The following is a 20611-nucleotide window of genomic DNA, read 5'->3' as shown; positions in this document are numbered from 1 at the left end:
TCAACTTCAAATGTACGCAATCCTGCCCATTTTGCTTATGAGATCATTCCCATAACAAGCTACCCTAATGTCAATTATGACCTAGAGACCAAGCCAGAGATTAAGTAAAGACTGTGTTCTTTGTGCTGAGATTAGTTGCTGAAAGCATAATCATCTTAAAAATACTGCTCCCATTAGGAATATAGTAGAAGAATATTTGATTAATAATTTACTGATATACATCGCACTCTACAATGAGTGTAGGCTATTAGAGTGGTCAAATAAAAGGGACCAGTTGTGCAGATCGGTGCTCTGTCGGTATCATCATTATACTTACTAGACAGGTTGCACCTCCTAGTGACTCCGAGTCCATACTCCCTTCTGGGGCCCCAACGGAGTATTTCAGGGAGGGACTGGAGCGCCTCTGGCCCCAATATGACTCGGATGAGCCGGCATCATAATCGGAGTCACCTCTTCCCGATAGTCCGCTAGACAGAGTGGGAGAAATACTGCAACCCTGCACTAGGTATAGCTCCGCAGGTGTCTGATGGACACAGCTGAAAAAAGACTTCCCAAGCCTGGAGCTCCTTTCTCGAGCCTCATTGGAATTCCTCCGAACAGCCACCCACTCCAGTGGAGTCCCATACTGTGTCGAAAAGTCAAGTCAAAGTTTTCTACACCATATGGTGTATGATAATAAATTTCCTATCTGCTGCGATAGTCACAAACGTGACCGAACAGCAACTGCTATTAAAAACTGCCAGCTCTATATTTAACTACCTTAACCAGTTCTTCAGATTTTGACTATTAAAGAGCTTGTGTAATATATCCAAAGCCCCTACGAATAGAGCACACACTATATGCTGATACCAGCGTATGCTGTTTCAGCAGCATTTCTATGTTTTAAAATTTATAGGCACTATGGCAAACTATAATGCTGATACCAGCGTATGCTGCCTCAGCAGCATTTCTATGTTTAAAAATTTATATAGGCTCTATGGCAGCCATTCGCTTCCCTGGCCGCGGCTAACACCGTTAGCAATGATACGAAGCGTTGCCGCGGCTATATTAATACACCGTCTGCAACTATTTTTAGCAGCGAGTTCCCAAGCCGTACCAGCAGCCCCAACTCCTAATGGAGTTCCACGGTGGCTAAAATCCGGCCAGCAATAATGAAACCGAGCTCCTATGGAGGTTCCACGGCGGCCTCTGAAATCGGCCACCTGCTCCCGTATGGAGTTCCAATGGCGGCAGCTGCCAAGAGCTGCCGCCTCCATGAGCTACTCTGGGAACGCTGTCACAGCAGCCCGCTGAAAGTAAAATTTGCTTACCTGCAAGAGCAGTTGTGAACTGCTCCGACCCGCCGCATTGCGTTCTTGCATATTGACGTGCATGCGGACTGACGGGCTCTTCACGTAGTCACTCACTTGACTTCGAAATAAAATTCAGGTTGTAACTGTCCAATTGAAATGAAATGATTCAACTTATTGTCATTGTCAGTGTACAGTACAGAGACAACGAAATGCATTTGTGTGCATATTCTGTGTATTTCAGAAGAAATGGAATCAGTGAAACCTGTCTTCCTGGTAAGCACAAATGTACCATTTCTGTTGCCCATGGGAGATGGAGGCACAGTTTGTTGCAGTTGGTATTTCAGTAAATACTGTGAAATCCATTATAGCTCCATTAAATCATCGGTAAGATTATAAGCATTCTTTGAAGAATGCTGAAAATAAAAAATGGCGGTGATGGAATTGGTCTTCCCCTTTTTCCAAAACCTTCATTACTAACAGTACTTGACATCTTGTTTCAATAGAAAATTGAGTTGACAGCAAGGAATACAGAGCCATTTTTTTTCTGTCATCATATTTTTTGGCACCATCTGTTATTTCACTAAGTTGTTTAGTAATGGCCCAACGATATCAGAAATGTAATGTTTTAATTCACTTGCTTCTATGCTCTATTGACAAAGGAATTGGTCCAAAATCCATCAACCTAGTAGCTAATCTGAGAGAAATCTTGCATAAATGTATCCATGCAATGATGCAACTGGACGATTTTGTTTTCTTTCTATCATATCTGATTAGATAGGAGAGATTTAGCCCATTGAGACACAAATAATGGAGAGCTGCCTACAATCTAACAAATCAAATCAAATCAAATCAAATACGTTTATTGTCAATGCACAACAGCTGTACAACAAAATTTCATTGCATCTCCTTCAGTGGTATACATAGAAGAAACGGGATAAAAGATTTAAAAGAACAAAAACACAAACAACCATTGACTCGTATACCGGCAAGATCAGTAAATGAAATTAATAAATAGATAATAGAAATGTTAAAAAATATTGCACATTATATTGCACCATGAATTGAGTTGTGTTGCCCGCAGTATTGTCTATCTGAGTTTAGTTATTTTATGGCACATGGGTAGAAACTGTTAATTAGTCTACAAGTGCGGGCAGAGATGTCTATCACCTCCCAGAGGGCAGCAGAGTGAAAAGGTGGTTGGCAGGGTGGGATGAGTCCTGTTTGATGTTTGTGGCCCGGCGTAAGCATCGGGCCCTGTAAATGTCATCCAGGGAGGGTCGATCTCACTTCTATACTATGACTCGTCCCCATCAGTGATACGTCCCACAACAGTGGTGTCGTTGGCGAACTTGATGATGGAGTTCGCACTGTGTCCGGTTACGCAGTCATGAAGTAAAATAACAAAAGAGAACTTTTCCGGAAGTGACGGCGCTGCTTTGCAGCTGCGGCTCGCCTGCAGTCCGTTTGTCTTTTCTTTTTTTTTGTTTTCTTTTGTCAGGTTGTTGCAGTTTATTTTGGTTTATTTAGTTGTGTATGTAGGGGGTGGGTGTGGTATGTTTTTTGACTTTTCCTTCGGGGGGGGGGGGGGGGGGGGGGGGGGGGGGGGGGGGTGTAAAGAAGTGTCCTCAACAAACACATTGTCTTAACTGTAGTTTTATTAACTGTTCACATCATTACTATTCTAGCTGTACGTGGTCTGTCACCGGAGCTAGAGAGAGAGACACCAGGGAGGGAGCATGCAATTATACACCTAATAAGGGGAGTGGTTAAGGGTGGTGAGGTCACTATGTTAAAGGCACATGCACTAGCCATCTACATCCTTCCTCTTCGAACAAAGCAATATAATAGTGACTGGGCGACCACGTCTCATGCGCTACAAGCAGGCATACAATGATTACAGAGCTAAACGAAATCCCCATATCGGACAGGCGGCTTGACCAGCCTGCCAGACCGGGTGCGATGCTCGCCACCTCCTCCCCCTGCAGGAACAAGAGCGGCCGGGGCCGGGGCAGGCGAGCGAACTGGGGAAACAGGGGGAGAAGCGGCAGGCGAAGACAGCGGAGCGGGCAAGGACACTGCCGCCGGCGGGGTAGAGGGAGAACGAGGGCTGGGAGGCGGAGACGGCGGCTTAATCAACGGTGAAGGGAGGGAACGAGGCAAACGCGGAACGGCAGGAGCTGAATCGGAAAGTGGAGGGGAGAAGGGAGCAGCAGGCGGTGGTGGGGGCTCGTTAACGAGCAGCAGATGCTGGCGGGAGCGGCGGTAGATGACGCCGTCGTGGTCAACCAAGTAAGACCGTGGTGAGCCGGCATCGCCGACCACCGTGGCGAGTTTGGAGTGGCCAGAGGCAGTCTGCATCCGGACGATCTGGCCGGGAAACAGACGTGGCGGGGGCGGCAGGAGTGGTCGTGGGAGCGCTTCTGCAAGTCGTGCTTAGCGTCAATACGCTCCTGGACAGTAGCGGGCGGGAGAACAGAGGGAGCAAGGGCTTGTTGGGCAACAGGGAGGGGGGGGCGAGTTCTGCGAGCCAGCAGGCGCTGTGCCGGCGAACCCAGGGCAGGGTCGCGGGAGATGTTGTGGAGATTGAGGAGGGCCAGGTGGAAGTCCGACTTGGACAGCCGACAGTGCTCCAGCAAACCCTTAGCACTGCGGACAGCACGTTCCGCCAGGCCGTTGCTTTGCGGGTACTCAGGGCTGCTGGTAAAATGTTTGAAGTTCCATTGAGAAGCGAAACGCTGGAACTCGGCGCTGGTGAACTGGCTGCCGTTGTCAGATTGGAGGCGAGCAGGGGAGCCAAAAGTGGCAAAGTGGCGACGCAGCCTCCCGATGACAGCCGAGGAGGAGAGAGAGTGGAGTTGGTCGACCTCAAACCAGTTAGAATAAGAGTCAACGAGGACCAGGAAGTGTTTCCCACGCCACTCGAAAATGTCAGTAGCGACCGCCGTCCAGGGGAGATCAGGGGCAGGTTGTTGCAGCAGCGGCTGACGTTGTTGATGTGGGGCCAGGCTGTTGCAAGAAGGGCAAGCAGAGACCCACTCCCGGATGTCGTTGGCCATGCTGGGCCAGTAGAACTGGCCTTGGGCGCTGGACAGAGTGGCCTCGGCCCCAGGATGACCGTTGTGGGCAGACTTAAAATAGGCAACCCTCAGAGCTTCGGGCACCACGACCTTGTGCCCCTTAACTACCACGCCGTCGTGCAGGACGAGCTCATCGCGGACCAGGAAATATGGGACTACACTGGCCGGCAAGGAGGAACGGCGTTCAGGCCAACCCTGGATGATGATGTCGGACAGTAGCTGCAGGGCAGGATCCTTGGCAGTGTGGGAAATGAGGGACTGCATCTGCTTTGAAGGCACAAAGTTGACATTAAGTACCATTAGGTCCGACGACTCGTAGGGGTGGCGGGCAGAGGAAGGCAGAGGGGCGCGGGACAGTGTGTCGGCAACGAACATGTCTTGGCCTTTGCGGTATACGATGGTAAAGGTAAACCGTTGCAGCTGCAACATCATACGCTGCAGCCTGGAGGAAGCAGCGTGGATCGGTTTGTTAAGAATGGTTACTAGCGGCTGGTGATCGGTCTCAATCGTGAAGGTGTTGCCCAGAATGTAGTCTTTGAACCTCGAGCAAGCAAACACCACAGCAAGGAGTTCTTTTTCAATTTGAGCGTAGCGCTGCTCGGCAGGGGTCATGGTGCAGGACGCATAGGACACAGGCAGCTGCCGGCCGTCGTGGAGCTGCAGGCAAGCGGCACCTAGACCAAACTTGGAAGCGTCGCAGGTGAGAACGATGGGGTGCTGTAGGTCGAAAAACTTGAGGGTGGGGGTGCTGATCAGCCGGGACTTCAGGACGTCAAAGGCGCGTTGGTGTTGCGGGAACCAGGCCCAGGCAGTGTCCTTTTTGATGAGCTCCCTCAGGGGCGCACTCAGCTCACTGAGGTCAGGGATAAACTTTCCCAGGTAATTCACCATGCCCAGGAAACGCTGCAGAGCGGGCACATCGGTAGGAGGGGACATTCCAGAGACGGCAGCTGTTTTTTCCGGGTCGGGCTTCAGCCCCGAGGCGGTAAAGACGTGGCCCACGTAAGTGACTTCTTTAACGCGGAATCGGCATTTCTTCGGGTTGAGTTTCAGATTGATGTCCCGGGCACGATCCAGGACTTTGCGGAGGTTTTGGTCGTGTTCAGCCACGTTCTTGCCATAGACCAGGATGTCGTCAACGATGATGGCACACGGCAGACCGGCGAACAGCTGCTCCATGGTCCGCTGGAACACCTCGCTGGCAGAGTTAATGCCGAATGGCATACGCAAAAATCGAAACCTTCCGAAAGGCGTGCTGAAAGTCGTCAGGTAGGAAGAACGTTCATCTAACGGTATCTGCCAGAAAGAGCTCTTGGCATCGAGGACCGAAAAAACAGTGGCCGGGCCAACCTGTGCGGCGACGTCCTCTACTGTGCGCATCGGGTAGTGCGGGCGCTTGATGGCCAGGTTCAGGTCCTTAGGGTTGATACAAATGCGAATCTCAGATTTGTCCTTCTTCGCCGCCACCACCATGGTGGAGACCCACCGGGTGGGCTCGCTCACCTCTTTCAGGATGCCCTTGGAGACCATGTTCAGTAACGCAGACTTCACCTTGTCCTTCATGGCGAAGGAGACGCGGTGTGGCGGGCGGATCACACCGGCAGAATACACAAACGACTCGGACCGTTCCAGGGCGTCGGGACCGGCCAAGTTGAGGAGCAGAGATGCTCGCGTCTCAGCAGTGGCAGCAGGGTGGGCGATAGTAACATAATGCTGAAAATCACGTCGGAAGACATCCCAGCGATGGGTAATGCCCTCGTCAAAGACAAGCGCGTCGGGCTTGCGGCACGAGTTGGCCATGGCACGAGTGAAGGAATCAGGGTAAGGGTACTGGGGCAGAAAAATAAAAGAAAACCAGCAAACAGGAGGCGCGGAGTCACAGCTGTGACACCATGTAAAGAAGTCTCAACAACACATTGTCTTAACTGTAGTTTTATTAACTGTTCACATCATTACTATTCTAGCTGTACGTGGTCTGTCACTGGAGCTAGAGAGAGAGACACCAGGGAGGGAGCATGCAATTATACACCTAATAAGGGGAGTGGTTAAGGGTGGTGAGGTCACTATGTTAAAGGCACATGCACTAGCCATCTACAGGGGGGATGCGACCTTTCCTGCCGTATCCCCTGTCTCCGTGTCCATCTGTGCTGAGGTCTATCGCGGAGCTGGCAGCATCCAACTGCGACCGACCTCGAGGCTGCGGAGGCAGAGCCAGGACTTACCAACGCGAGGCTGGCCGACTTCGGGGCTGTGGTTGCGGGGTGACCCAACTTCCGACACAACTTTGGAGGCTCGGCCGCGGGCCAGTGGACGGCATCGTCAGGAGCTCACAGCTCACAGGTCACAGGTGGTGACCTGTTTTTCCGGAGCTCCCGCAACTACAGCTGTGTCCGCTGGACTGGAGGGTGGCAGCTTCGACAGCTTCGACCGCCCCGGGCCGTGGAGTTTGAACCGGCCCGTTTGCGGAGCACGGATTCAGCCGCGGGACTTGCACAGCATCACCCGGCGGGGTCACAACATCGGAGGCCTGGATTGCCTCAGCGCAGAGGGAGAGCAAGGAGGGAAGAGACAATGACTTTGGGACTTTAAACTGTGTTGAGTGTTTGTTATTTATTCTATGTTATGACTGCAGGCTAAACCATTTTGTTGCACTGAAAAGTGCAATGACAATAAATTGAATCAAATCCAATCCAATCCAATAAGTATAGAGTGAGTACAGCAGGGGGCTGAGCATTCAGCCTCGAGGTGCTCCCGTGCTGATTGTTATCGAGGATGACACATTTCCACCAATACGGACAGACTGTGGTCTGCAATGTTTCTCTGCAAAACAATTCAAGTTTGTCCAACCTTTCTTTCTCGCTAATATCCAGCAATCCAGGCAACATGACATCATCGGGTGGCGCCGAGATGGCAGCCTCGCCAGCTCCTGTGTGTTATTTCGACTTTTTTTGTTATTTTTAGTGCCTAAAACGTATGTTTTAATGTTTCTTGGTGTGATTTTATGTGGGGGGTGGGGGGAAGAAATAGGAGGAAACTGTTTTCAGTCACTTACCTCGATGGAGATGTGATCTTTCTTAGTGTCATGTCTTTGTGTCACTGGACTGGTGCAGCCTTTACTGGAGACCGGCCTGGAGCTTCTAGCCGCAAGCGCGGCGCGGACTTACGGTCGCGGAGCGGGCGATCCTTTGCCGAGGATCGCCGTGGAAGTGCTCCAGCCACGGGGCTTGTGGACTTTAACTTGGTGAAGCCGCGGTCTCCAAAAAGAAAAGGCCGAATCGGGAGCTCCATGCCGCGGAGTGTTTCCGTTCTGTCCTGACCCCGGAGTCTCCATCATCCCGACGAGAGGGCTTTAACATCGGGCCGTCGGCAGAGGCAGTGCTGAGGGTTCAAGGCCCCGATCACCGTGGGTGAACAAAGGAGGAAGATGACTGAACTTTATTGCCTTCTATCACAGTGAGGAATGTTGATTCCACTGTGGTGGATGTTTATGTTAAAATTATTCTGCATTGTGTTCTTTTTTTGACTTGTATGGCTGTATGGTAACTCAAATATCACTGTACCTTAATTGGTGCATGGGACAATATATGTGAACTTGAACTTGATTTGGGTGAACGTTATCTGCACCCTCTCCAAAGGCTCCACATCCTTTCTGTAATGGGGTGACCAGAACTACACACAATAGCCCAATGAAGTGATACCAAAGTCCTATAAAGCTGCAACGTGATATTCTGAGTCTTTTACTCAATGCCCTCATCGACGAAGGAAAACATCTGCTAAAAATGATGGATACATAGATTTTACAAAGGAAGCCATTCAGCCCATTTTACTGACCCTGCACCCATGATCTTAAGGATAAGGGGGAAATCCTTTAAAACCGAGATGAGAAGAACTTTTTTCACACAGAGAGTGGTGAATCTCTGGAACTCTCTGCCACAGAGGGTAGTTGAGGCCAGTTCATTGGCTATATTTAAGAGGGAGTTAGATGTAGCCCTTGTGGCTAAGGGGATCAGGGGGTATGGAGAGAAGGCAGGTACGGGATACTGAGTTGGATGATCAGCCATGATCATATTGAATGGCGGTGCAGGCTCGAAGGGCCGAATGGCCTACTCCTGCACCTAATTTCTATGTTTCTATGTCTATGTTTCTATGAAAGATGTGTCTCTAATGCTATTTGAACCAGTTACATTTTTGCTTTATTTAAAATAAATATTCTCTATTATCTTTCCTAAATTCACCACGCATTTGATACCGATTTTAAATTTATGTTTAGTTTCGTTTCTAGTCTAGTTTCTCACTCATCGACAAATGGGACCTATTTTTGTTGATTTATCTCATTAAAACCCCTCATAAATATTACAGATGTGAAGTTATTTAAGCTTGTATTTGGAGAACCAGAGGTCACGTGTAATCGAACAGTAACTGAAATAACATGAATTATTCTTCCACAGAGAGTAACAATCACAAAAAAATACTTGGTGCTGTATCAATGATCGTTTGTGAACAAGGAGTTGGTTAAAATCTGGTCAAGATTTGGTTTAAAAATACTAGGACATGCAAACTGAACAGTGTCATAACAAAACCAACACTAAATACCCATGTCCTAAATTTTTGGAATTTGTAAAATTGTAAATTGTAAAAGGTGGTAATGAATCAATTGAACCATACAGAAAAATACCAAATGTAGGCACTGCAACAACTCATCAACTGGTGTGACATCAATAACCTTCAACTCAATGTCAATAAAAAACAAAAGAAATAACTGTGGACTTCAGGAAGAAACAGACAGCACACACCCCACTCACCATCAATGGCAGTGCAGTGGAGTCTGTGAAAAGCACCAAGTTCCTGGGAGTGCACATCACAGATGATCAGACATGGTCCACCAACACCATCTCCCTAGTCAAGAAAGCACAGCAACGCCTCCACTTCCTTCGACGGTGGGGAGAGCCGACCTCCGGCCTTCTGTCCTCACCACTTTTTACAGGGGTGCCATTGAGAGCATTCTTACCAGCAGTCTCTCAGTCTGGTATGGCAGTTGCTCTGCTGCTGACCAGAAGGCCCTACAGAGAATGGTGAGGACAGCGGAGAAGATCACTAGATCACCCCAACCAGCAATCCAGGACTTATATCCATCTCGCTGTCGCAAGAGAGCAACCAATATCATCAAAGACACCACCCACCCAGCATACAAACTGTTCACCCTCCTACCATCCGGCAAGCGCTACCACAGCATGCGGAGCAAAACCACCAGATTCAAAAACAGCTTTTTACTCTCAGGCCATCAGACTACTCAACACACTCAAGAAAATTCCATGAACATTACACAAACTAAGACCAATTGACTGTCAAATAACTTTAACTCAATGTCTGCAGTATGCCATTTGCATTTTTCTATATTGCACCTTTTATTATTGCACCTTAATAACATATATCAAAATTTTACTACACTCTGAATATTTTATATAATGTATATGTCCTGTCTATCTTTATTGGTATATCTGTCTGTGTTATAAATATTACTTGCACATTTGGAGCATGGGGAAACGCAATTTAAATCCTCTGTGTAACTACTTGTTGCATTATTTGAATTGACAATAAAGTTTACTTTACTTTACATTTAGTGTCCGACTCTCCCTTACCTCTCTATTCCCAGGATCATGGACAAAGGCAGGGCAGAAGATGCCATTTGGCCCATCGAGCTCCCAATTTTTATCCAAGGTGTTGCACGACACCTTGTTGACAAATGATGTTGAATCCATTTATATTGGCTCTAGATCCAGCAATGCTCATCCTTGTCAAATCCCTCCACTTGCCTCCCCTTATCCTTGTCATCGTCAACAGCCTAGGCCCTAGGATACGGGGTTACACCTGCAGTAATGTATATAAGTTGCAGTAAGGCTCCCAGTCTGTAGAGCAGTCCTCTTTTCCCTCTCAACATTTTCCTTGATCTGCATCTCTCTTGATCTCTTACACTTTTTTTTATCTCTGCAATTCCCTCTGCATTGATGCCCTGTCTGAAGAAGGGCCTCAACCCAAAATGTCACAGAGAGCATCCAGAGAACCTGCCTCAGAGGGTGGTGGAGGCAGGCTCTCTGGATGATTTCAAGAGAGAGCTAGATAGGGCTCTAAAAAATAGCGGAGTCAGGGGATATGGGGAGAAGGCAGGAACTGATTGGGGATGATCAGCCATGATCACATTGAATGGCGATGCTGGCTCGAAGGGCCGAATGGCCTACTCCTGCACCTATTGTCTATTGTCACCCATTCCTTCTATCCAGAGATGCTGCCTGTCCCGCTGAGTTACTCCAGCATTTTGAGGATATCCCAGTCTGAAGAGTCTAGTTGAACTATTAATTTTGATTGCTGTGAGTCGAAGACATTCAGCATAACTGACTTTAAAAAATGTATGAAATATGTATAACCTGTTGCAGATGCAGGTGCATCCACTCACAAACTGGAGGCTCAATATGCCAGTTTGATAAATGGTTTTGGGCTTGTTATTTACTTTTGTTAGGAATTTACATGTTATTGAGAGCTAATTTAAAGCTCTTAATTTCTGCATAGAGCAAACATAATTTTAAATATAAATTATCTTAATAAATCTTGCTCTATCCTTTTAACAGCTGAATCAAAGGTGAAAGGGTTTGAGAATTGGTGAAACACAAAATGCAGGAGTAACTCAGCAGGTCATGCACCATCCCTGGAGAACATGGACAGGTGGCAGGTGAGAATAGGTGACCTCAGCAGATTTTAGCTGCACACTGGAGATTTTTGAAAAAAAGTAACGTGCAAAGAATAAGCAAAGTAAATACCCAGATAAGCCACACTTGAAATTGGTGAGAACAATGCTGGCAGATGATGAAAATCATACTTCCAGTTTTAGTATCTGTTGAACGTACTAAGATTTTGGAATGTTTCTGAACACCTCTGCCATTCAGAAGCATTTGCATACTGTGAAAATTGTAATAAACGATCAAAAAGAATTACAAGTGAATATATATTTTATTTTATTTTTTTTAAATCTCCTCTAAACACTCCTAAATAAATTTAAAGTAATGTGTCTTGGTGTAAGATCTCATTTGATTAGGTGGCCTCAAGGATCCTTCATCAGTACTATGAGAGTTAATATTCCTACAGGATTCACGAACAGACTTCCAGATTCTGGGGAATTTCAGCAATTTCATGCTTGCCCATGGTCCAGCAGACAGACAAGTGACAGACTTTTCAGCTGGAAACCATCAGCAAGTGCTGGCCATCCAAGTTTGAATACAGAGGCACTGAAGTCCCCTGTTTGCTCAGATTTACACGAGCAAAGGCCATGGTTCAGAGCAAAATTACCTGCATGTCACATTACCCATTTCCATTGTCTCTCCATTTTCCCCATCTGCTCAAGTTGCTTTCTCTTTGGGAATACAGATTGTTTTTAGTTTTTGTTTTTACATTATGAGTAATTGACATTATATTCCCCAGTGATATGATTAAACCATATCCATAAATTAGTTTTGCAACTATTTTATTCTCTACTTTCTAAGATCCAAGTTAGGATTTTAGGATCTAAGATCTAGTTAAGCCTTAGCAACTTTCCATAACGTAAGTGTGCACTTCCAAAATACTGCGGATGTTGTGACTTAGAAATAAAGACAATCCTGGATGCGTTTGGCAATTCAGGCAATATATGTATAGAAGGAAAGAAGAAAACTCAAGTATGAAAAGGTGGAAAGTAGGATATTGTTAAGTTTAAATTAAGTTGTCCAGACCTTTGGAAAAATACATAGATAAAAAGATTAGAAAGTTGTGGCTTTGGGTCAGTCATAGAATCATACAGCATGGAAGCAGGCTCTTCCACCCAGTGTGCATATGCTGATCAACATGCCCCAGTTACACTAGTTCCCCCCACCTGCATTTGGCCCATATCCCTCTAAACCTTTCCTATCCATGTACCTGATTATACTATATTGTCAATGTACCTAGGTTCAGTGAAAATCTTTGTTTTTGCATTCACAGTACACAAGAGTAGCCCTAAAGGCACCAACAATGGCAACAAGTACTCTAAGTAATGTTAGTCCCTTCTTTGTTCCCTCCCACTGGGTCATTTTGTTCTCGGTGCTCCCCCTCCCCCCCCCTCCCCCCCCCCCCCCCCCCCCCTCCCCCCCCCCCCCACCAGTTTCCCCCCCCCCCCCCCCCCCCCCACCTGGGTTCTCTTTTGTTCTCGATGGCCCCCAACACCGAGTCCGCCTTTATTCTTGGAGTCACGGCTTATCCACCTCGGCCCAACCTCGACTGACATCAGCCCACCTTCCAGGGACTCTGACCTTGACGTGACCACAGGGACTCTGACCGTCTGTCCAAAATGTTGTTTAAATGTTGTTATACGTGCCTCTACTACCTCCTCAGGCAGCTTGTTCCATATACCCATCTTCTCCTGTATGAAAAATGATTTCCATCAGATTCCTATTAAATATCCCCCCCCTCTTAGGTTAAACTTATGTCCACTAGTTATTGATTCCCCTAGGCAGGGTAAAAAAAGTCTGTGCATTCACCAAATCTATTTCCCCCATGATGTTATACACCTCTATAAAATCACTCCTCATCCTCCTGCACACCAAGGAATATAGTCCTAGCCTGCCCAACCTCTCCCTATAGCTCAGATCAAGTTCTGGCAACATCTTCGTAAATCTTCTTTGCGTTTTTTCCAGCTTAACATCCATCCTTTAGCAGGGTGGCCAAAACTGAGCACATTACAGCAAATGTGGCCTCACCAACAAATTGTACACTGTAACATAACATCCCAAATGTTTTACTCAAATACTGATTGGTGAAGGCCAATGTACGAAGAGCCTTATTGACCAACCTTTCTACCTGTGATGCCACTTGCAAGGAACTATGTACCTGCACAGCTACATCCCTCTGCTTGACAACACTCCCCAAGACTTAAGTCATAGAACATGGAAACAGGCCCTTTGGCCCAACATACCAAGCCAAACAAGATGCCCCAGTTTCCTTCACCTGAAAACTGTCACATACATAATTGTAACTATTTATTTATTTTTATTTATTTATTTTATTTATTCCGAACAAGTAAAGACATTAAAGACATTAATAGTAACAAAATCGAAATTATCAAACAATTGGACATTACAATCAATATTTACAAGCAATGAAAAGAACAAAAAGCAAATTTCCAATGTCCAACTCTGTGTCTGTACAAGCTCGAAAAGGAGTGAGAAGAATAATAACTTATTAAATCTCACCCCTTTTCCCCAACACTTCTACCATATTTAAAAATCAATTAATTAATAATAATAACACTACCCCAGGCAATTTCCCATAATACCTACAGACATATATATACATACAACTATTATACACATACAAACTTCATATATGAAGTAACCAAACATAAGTAAACAATTGTAAAGCAATAGATAAACATAACCCCCACTTGTCAACTATTGAAACTATATTTAAATACCTGCTATTATTTTGGCCCGTAAGAATATAAAACAGTGATATATTTTGAGTTCAGGTGAATTCAACCAAGATATTCATCTTGGGGATTCTCTGGCATGTCTGCTTATCTCTGTAATACTAAAACTCTTTGTCTTGTTTGTGGCTGTGTGTTTGTCAATATCGGGTTAATTCCTATTTTCTTCCAAAAGCTAGACCACTGCCATCCCATTTTCACACATTCAACTCACATGTTTCCCGTCGATGCGATAAACATCTTCCCGTCGCATTCCCACATGAAGTTTTTAATCGTTTAGTTTTTCAGAAAACAAAACCCGATTGACATCACAATGCACTCGCAAGGCAGGACAGGGCACTCTGGGAGGGAGGAGCATTCCAGCGCGGTGGCTGCCGGCGCCCGACATCTGTGCCGCGGGCCCAGGCAGGTGCCGAGCCTGCTGCTCGAGCTGGAGTGAGAGCTGAACCCGGGGCTTGGGATGGGGCCGTGACCGGGGCTGAGAAGAAGCCGCCGCTGGAACCAAGGACGAGCCCGGAGATGAAGTCGGGGCCTGGACTGCAGCCCAGGCGGCGGCCGAGCTGGAGTCTACAGCCAGGGCCGGGCCCAGTACGAGAACCAGGTCCTGGCGCTGCTCTGCGACCTGGATAGGCCATGGGGCACGGAATGGGAGGAGAGGAGGATGAGGGAAATGAGATGGGAAATGGGGTGGGGGTAGAGGTAGAGGGGATGGGGGGGGGGGGGGGGAGGGTCGGGGGGGGGGGGAGGATGGAGATGGGGAGGGGTGGAGGAGGGAGATGCCACCTCCCTATCTACCCCCCCCCCCCCTCACTCTCTGCCCCCTCCCTCTCTACCACGCCTCCCTCTCTACTATCCCTCCCTCTCTCGGGATTGAAGAGGGAGGGTGAAGAGGAGAAGGGAGTGCTGGGGGATGAGGAGAAATGAGCCGTGCCTGCGCAGTTGGGAGCTATGCGTGATTGGTGCAATATTGTGTTGGGGGAACGGGTGAGTGGTGGAATCTTGCTGGGGGAGCAGACCCAACAGGTCTGCACTTTGTCTGGTGCTTAATAAATCCCTTTCCATCGACTCGTCTTTGATTTAATCAAAGGCTTACACAGATAATATGTGGATTAAAATTCCTGCGCATATTTTCTGATCTGATATAGTTTGGTTCTACTGAAATGCTGTGATATACAATCTATGGAATACTAAATAAGGAAATATCAAACTGAAAGCAAAATATGGTGTTGGCCAAAAGGTTGAGTTAGGCCCTGAACTTTGTTCCTGATTGATCTACTGTTTGTACATTTCTGTGTTGATTTGGGGAGCTGTTATTCAAGCTGGCACAACTTATTTGGGTGACTTAAAATCAGAAGGTACTGGAAGTGTTCAGGTTGCATCTGGCAGCAACTATGAAACAGAGTAAATCAATTTACACCATGTCCCGATCTCCTGCTCTTTATTTTCACAGAAGGGAAGGAAACTCCCTGCAGTTTAGATGCACTCCTGTCTGTTTTACATAGCCCTCAGCAAAAATGGAAAGATAAGGTTCAAATGGGAAACATGAATGTAGTAGCCATTTAGCTTAACTGATAGGTATCAAAGGTATTTTATTAGTCACATTCACATACACCGAGGTGTAATGAAGTGAAATGCTTTTTGCCATTTTGCAGCACACAAAAAAAGAATACAGACATAACACCAATGAGTCTTAAACACAAAGAACATCCCCCCACAATGGCTCCCACCATGAGGGAAGGCACAAAGTCCAGTCCCCAACCCCAGTTCACCCATAGTCGGGCCTATTGAGGCCTCTACAGTTGCCTCTACGGAGGCCCGATGTTCCTGGCCGTTCTCGCCGGGTGGTGGTGCTCCGGCGTCGGGAGAGTCCTCACAGCGGCCTGGGAACCCTGGAACGGCCGCCCCCGTACTGGAGGCCGCGGCTTCCGAAGCCGATAAGGCCGCGCCGGTTGGAGCTCCACAACTGGCGATCTCGTCGCGAGATCCCAGGCTCCCGGTGTAAAGTCAACGCCGCTGCCCGCAGCTGGCCGCTCCTCAATGTTGTTCCCGGTGGCCTCAGCTCACCGGAGCTCCCGCGCGGTGACCCACGCAAGGCATCGCCCGCTCCGCGATAGCGCCGAAAGCCGTGGTACTCGGCGGTCCGCGACAGGAAACGCCGCTCCAGGCCCGCTGGTAGGCCGCGAGGACGGGTCGAAGCTGCAGCCCGGAGAAAAGCTGCCTCTCCGACCAGGTAGGGACCCTGAAAGGTAGTTTCCCCCCCCTCCTCCCCCCCCCCCCCCCCCCCATGTGGGGTATCGCTGGTCGGCACGGACCTGGTGGGCCAAAGGGCCTGTTTCCGCGCTGTATCTCTAAACAAAACTCAAGCTATATTGAGCTCAGCACTTGTTATAGATTCCCAAGCTGTTGCAACTGGATTAAAAAATCACTCCTAGATTGGATATTCAATAGATCTGTTATTTCTTAATCTAACTTATTTCCATGTTATTCCATATAACCATATAACCATATAACATTTACAGCACGGAAACAGGCCATCTCGGCCCTACAAGTCCGTGCCGAACAATTTTTTTTTCCCCTTAGTCCCACCTGCCTGCACTCGTACCATAACCCTCCATTCCCTTCTCATCCATATGCCTATCCAATTTATTTTTAAATGATACCAATGAACCTGCCTCCACCACTTCCACTGGGAGCTCATTCCACACCGCCACCCCTCTCTGCGTAAAGAAGTTCCCCCTCATATTACCCCTAAACTTCTGTCCCTTAATTCTGAAGTCATGTCCTCTTGTTTGAATCTTCCCTATTCTCAAAGGGAAAAGCTTGTCCACATCAACTCTGTCTATCCCTCTCATCATTTTAAAGACCTCTATCAGGTCCCCCCTTAACCTTCTGCGCTCCAGAGAATAAAGACCTAACTTATTCAACCAATCTCTGTAACTTAGTTGTTGAAACCCAGGCAACATTCTAGTAAATCTCCTCTGTACTCTCTCTATTTTGTTGACATCCTTCCTCTAATTTGGCGACCAAAATTGTACCCCATACTCCAGATTTGGTCTCACCAATGCCTTGTACAATTTTAACATTACACCCCAGCTTCTATACTCAATGCTCTGATTTATAAAGGCTAGCATACCAAAAGCTTTCTTTACCACCCTATCTATATGAGATTCCACCTTCAAGGAACTATGCACGGTTATACCCTGATCCCTCTGTTCAACTGTATTCTTCAATTCCCTACCATTTACCATGTACGTCCTATTTCGATTTGTCCTGCCAAGGTGTAGCACCTCACATTTATCAGCATTAAACTCCATCTGCCATCTTTCAGCCCATTTTTCCAAATGGCCTAAATCACTCTGTAGACTTTGGAAATCCTTTTCATTATCCACAACACCCCCTATCTTGGTATCATCTGCATAGTTACTAATCCAATTTACCACACCTTCATCCAGATCATTGATGTACATGACAAACAACAAAGGACCCAACACAGATCCCTGAGGCACCCCACTAGTCACCTGCCTCCAACCCGATAAACAGCCATCCACCATTACCCTCTGGCTTCTACCATTCAGCCACTGTTGAATCCATCTTGCTATTCCTGCATTTATACCCAACAGTTGAACCTTCTTAACCAACCTTCCATGAGGAACCTTGTCAAAGGCCTTACTAAAGTCCATATAGACAACATCCACTGCTTTACCCTCGTCAATTTCCCTAGTAACCTCTTCAAAAAATACAAGAAGATTAGTCAAACATGACCTTCCAGGCACAAATCCATGTTGACTGTTCCTAATCAGACCCTGTTTATCTAGATGCTTATATATATTGTCTCTAAGTATCTTTTCCATTAATTTGCCCACCACTGAAGTCAAACTAACAGGTCTATAATTGCTAGGTTTACTCTTAGAACCCTTTTTAAACAATGGAACAACATGCGCAGTACGCCAATCCTCGGGGACTATTCCCGTTTCTAATGACATTTGAAATATTTCTGTCATAGCCCCGGCTATTTCTACACTAACTTCCCTCAATGTCCTAGGGAATATCCTGTCAGGACCTGGAGACTTATCCACTTTTATATTTTTCAAAAGTGTCAGTACTTCTTTTACTTTGAACCTCATAGTATCCATAGCTACTCTACTAGTTTCCATTACCTCACATAATTCAATATCCTTCTCCTTGGTGAATACCGAAGAAAAAAAATTGTTCAATATCTCCCCCATCTCTTTTGGCTCTGCAGATAGCTGTCCACTCTGTCTCTCCAATGGACCAATTTTATCCCTCGTTATCCTTTTGCTATTAATTCCTTAAATACGTTCCGTTCTCTATCTGTTTTCATACATAAAACACCTCTAATCCATCATTGTAAGGCAAGAAGCCCACTGTTAATAATAATCTATTGTTCACATTTTTTTGATTCTTTCTGTATTTTAAAATAATTACCACACTGTAATCATAAAAAAACTTGATGATAATATGGTTCAGCAATGGCAAGGAATCAAATCATAATTTAATATCCTCATAGAAAGAAAATCTGCTCTGTTCACTTATTCTGGACTACACGAGAGACCAGACTCGCCAATGTGGCGGATTCTTAACGATTTCCCTCAAGTGGTCTCCACACTTCTCAGTTCGCAGGAGCACTGGAAGTAGATTATAAAGGCTGATTGCCAGCACGTTCCATAGTCTGTAAAACAATCCAACTTTATTAAAATAGACAATAGGTGCAGGCCATTCGGCTCTTCGAGCCAGCACTGCCATTCAATGTGATCATGGCTGATCATCCCAATCAGTACCTCGTTCCTGCCTTCTCCCCATATCCCCTCACTCCTCCATCTTTAAGAGCCCTATATAGCTCAATGAGAAATTTTCATAAAAATAATAAATGTATAATAAATGTGTTAATTGGCAGCACGACACTGTTGCAGCCTGTCTTGTCTTTTTTTCTTGTAGTTAAATGTAGTTGTTCGTGTTTTTTTTATACTGTTTGTAACTGTGTATATGTGGGGGGGGAGGGGACTTTAAAAATCTCTTCCTTGCACGGGAGACCCGACCTTCTCTCTGTCGGGTCTCCGTTCTTGTTGGGGCCTAGCAACGTGGAGCGGCTTCCAACCGGAACGACCTGGGGGCTCCAGTCGCGGAGCCTGCGGACTTGCCATTGTGGGGCTGGCACTCTTCAGAGCGTGGAGAGCGGTGGTGACTCGCTGCTGCAGCCCGACTCCAGAGCTCGGAGGCACCAGCTGCAGCCGCAGGTCCGGTGGACTATCGGGATAGCGGGAGCTCGCGGGTGCCGGGTGGGAGACCGCTTTCCGGAGCTCCCGCAACACATTTTCTCCAGCCCGTGTCGAGGGGTTGGAATGACCCGGAGTGGGGCCGGACATCTCCTGGCGCGGCTTTAATGGCCGCGGGACATTCGAACGCCTGCCGGGGGCTCCAACATTGTGACATTTAGACCTAGAGCGGGGCCGTACATTGCCCGGCGCACCCTAAAATGGTCGTGGGACTTACCATCGCCCGCCTGGGGTATTAACAACGAGGAGGTTCACTGTGATGGATGTTTGTGTGAATTGGTTGTGTGTCTAGTAGGAATCGTTTTTGTTTGTATGGCTGTAGAAACAGAGTTTTGTTTGAGTCTCACTGAGGTTCAAATGACAATAAATATTGTATTGTATAGTATACAGCCGTGTTTTAAATAGTTTTATGCATGAAGCAGGGGCACTTGGCAAATGATTAGTAAATTAAATGAGGCTAGATTATTTGTAAATTGGATGTCTAAAGCAAATTCCTTAAAACATACGTTAATTTGATATTTGTACAAGGTGTTAGTGGTGAGGCTTCTTATGTGGGATCAGCTTTGGTCATAATATATCCTATTTAGGGGATTAATATAAATAATTAGCAATTCAGGATATATGTTGTGCAGATGCTTTGTTAATGGGGATAATCATGTTATCTCTATTAAGATTTCATTATCAAATCTCCATAGGAACATCCCACTGTGCAGCAGAGTATAGTATAATGTATAGTATAATTGGTGTAATGTGCTCAGATGGCATCTCCAGAAAACACAGATAGGTGACATTTCAGGTCAGGACCCTTCTTCAGATGCTGCCTGACCCACTTTGTGTCCTTTTGTGTAAACCAGTAGCATGTTTCTATACTCTGTATATTAATTATTTGGATGCGCTCTGTGAGAAAGGAAGGCTATGATGACTAACCCTCAAATAGGCACATCTGTCAAATACTAAAACAAAATGTTATGGATCAACTAGGTCCTATTGCCAATTAAAATTATAATAATTAATCTTTTGTTTCGCCTAATATGATTAAAGGGGAACAGATGCTGCCGTATCTGTATGATTACAAAAGAAGAACAAATGCTGCAACACAGGAGAAGGAAGAGGAAGTAACAAAGTCATTAGAGGTGCAGTTGGGAAGATTGATGTGGATTGATTTGGCCCCTGCAAAAGCATGGCAGATAAATCCCAGAGTATTTCATTTGCATTGTCATCATCTGGTTTCCACAACTGTGTGCTCTAAAGATTCTCAACATTTATTACATGCTATTTAGCATAAAATACACATAACTCTCACTTGACTGGTTATGTTTACCACGCTCCAGGAGCAGAATTGGGCTATTCGGACCAGCGAGTCTACACCGCCACTCAATCATGGCTGATCTCTGCCTCCTAATCCAATTTTCCTGCCTTCTCCCCATAACCCTTGACACCCGTTCTAATCAAGAATTTATCTAT

Source organism: Leucoraja erinacea, chromosome 3 (assembly GCF_028641065.1).
Source record: "Leucoraja erinacea ecotype New England chromosome 3, Leri_hhj_1, whole genome shotgun sequence".
NCBI classification, from domain to species: domain Eukaryota; kingdom Metazoa; phylum Chordata; class Chondrichthyes; order Rajiformes; family Rajidae; genus Leucoraja; species Leucoraja erinaceus.
This window is presented reverse-complemented; position numbering follows the sequence as displayed.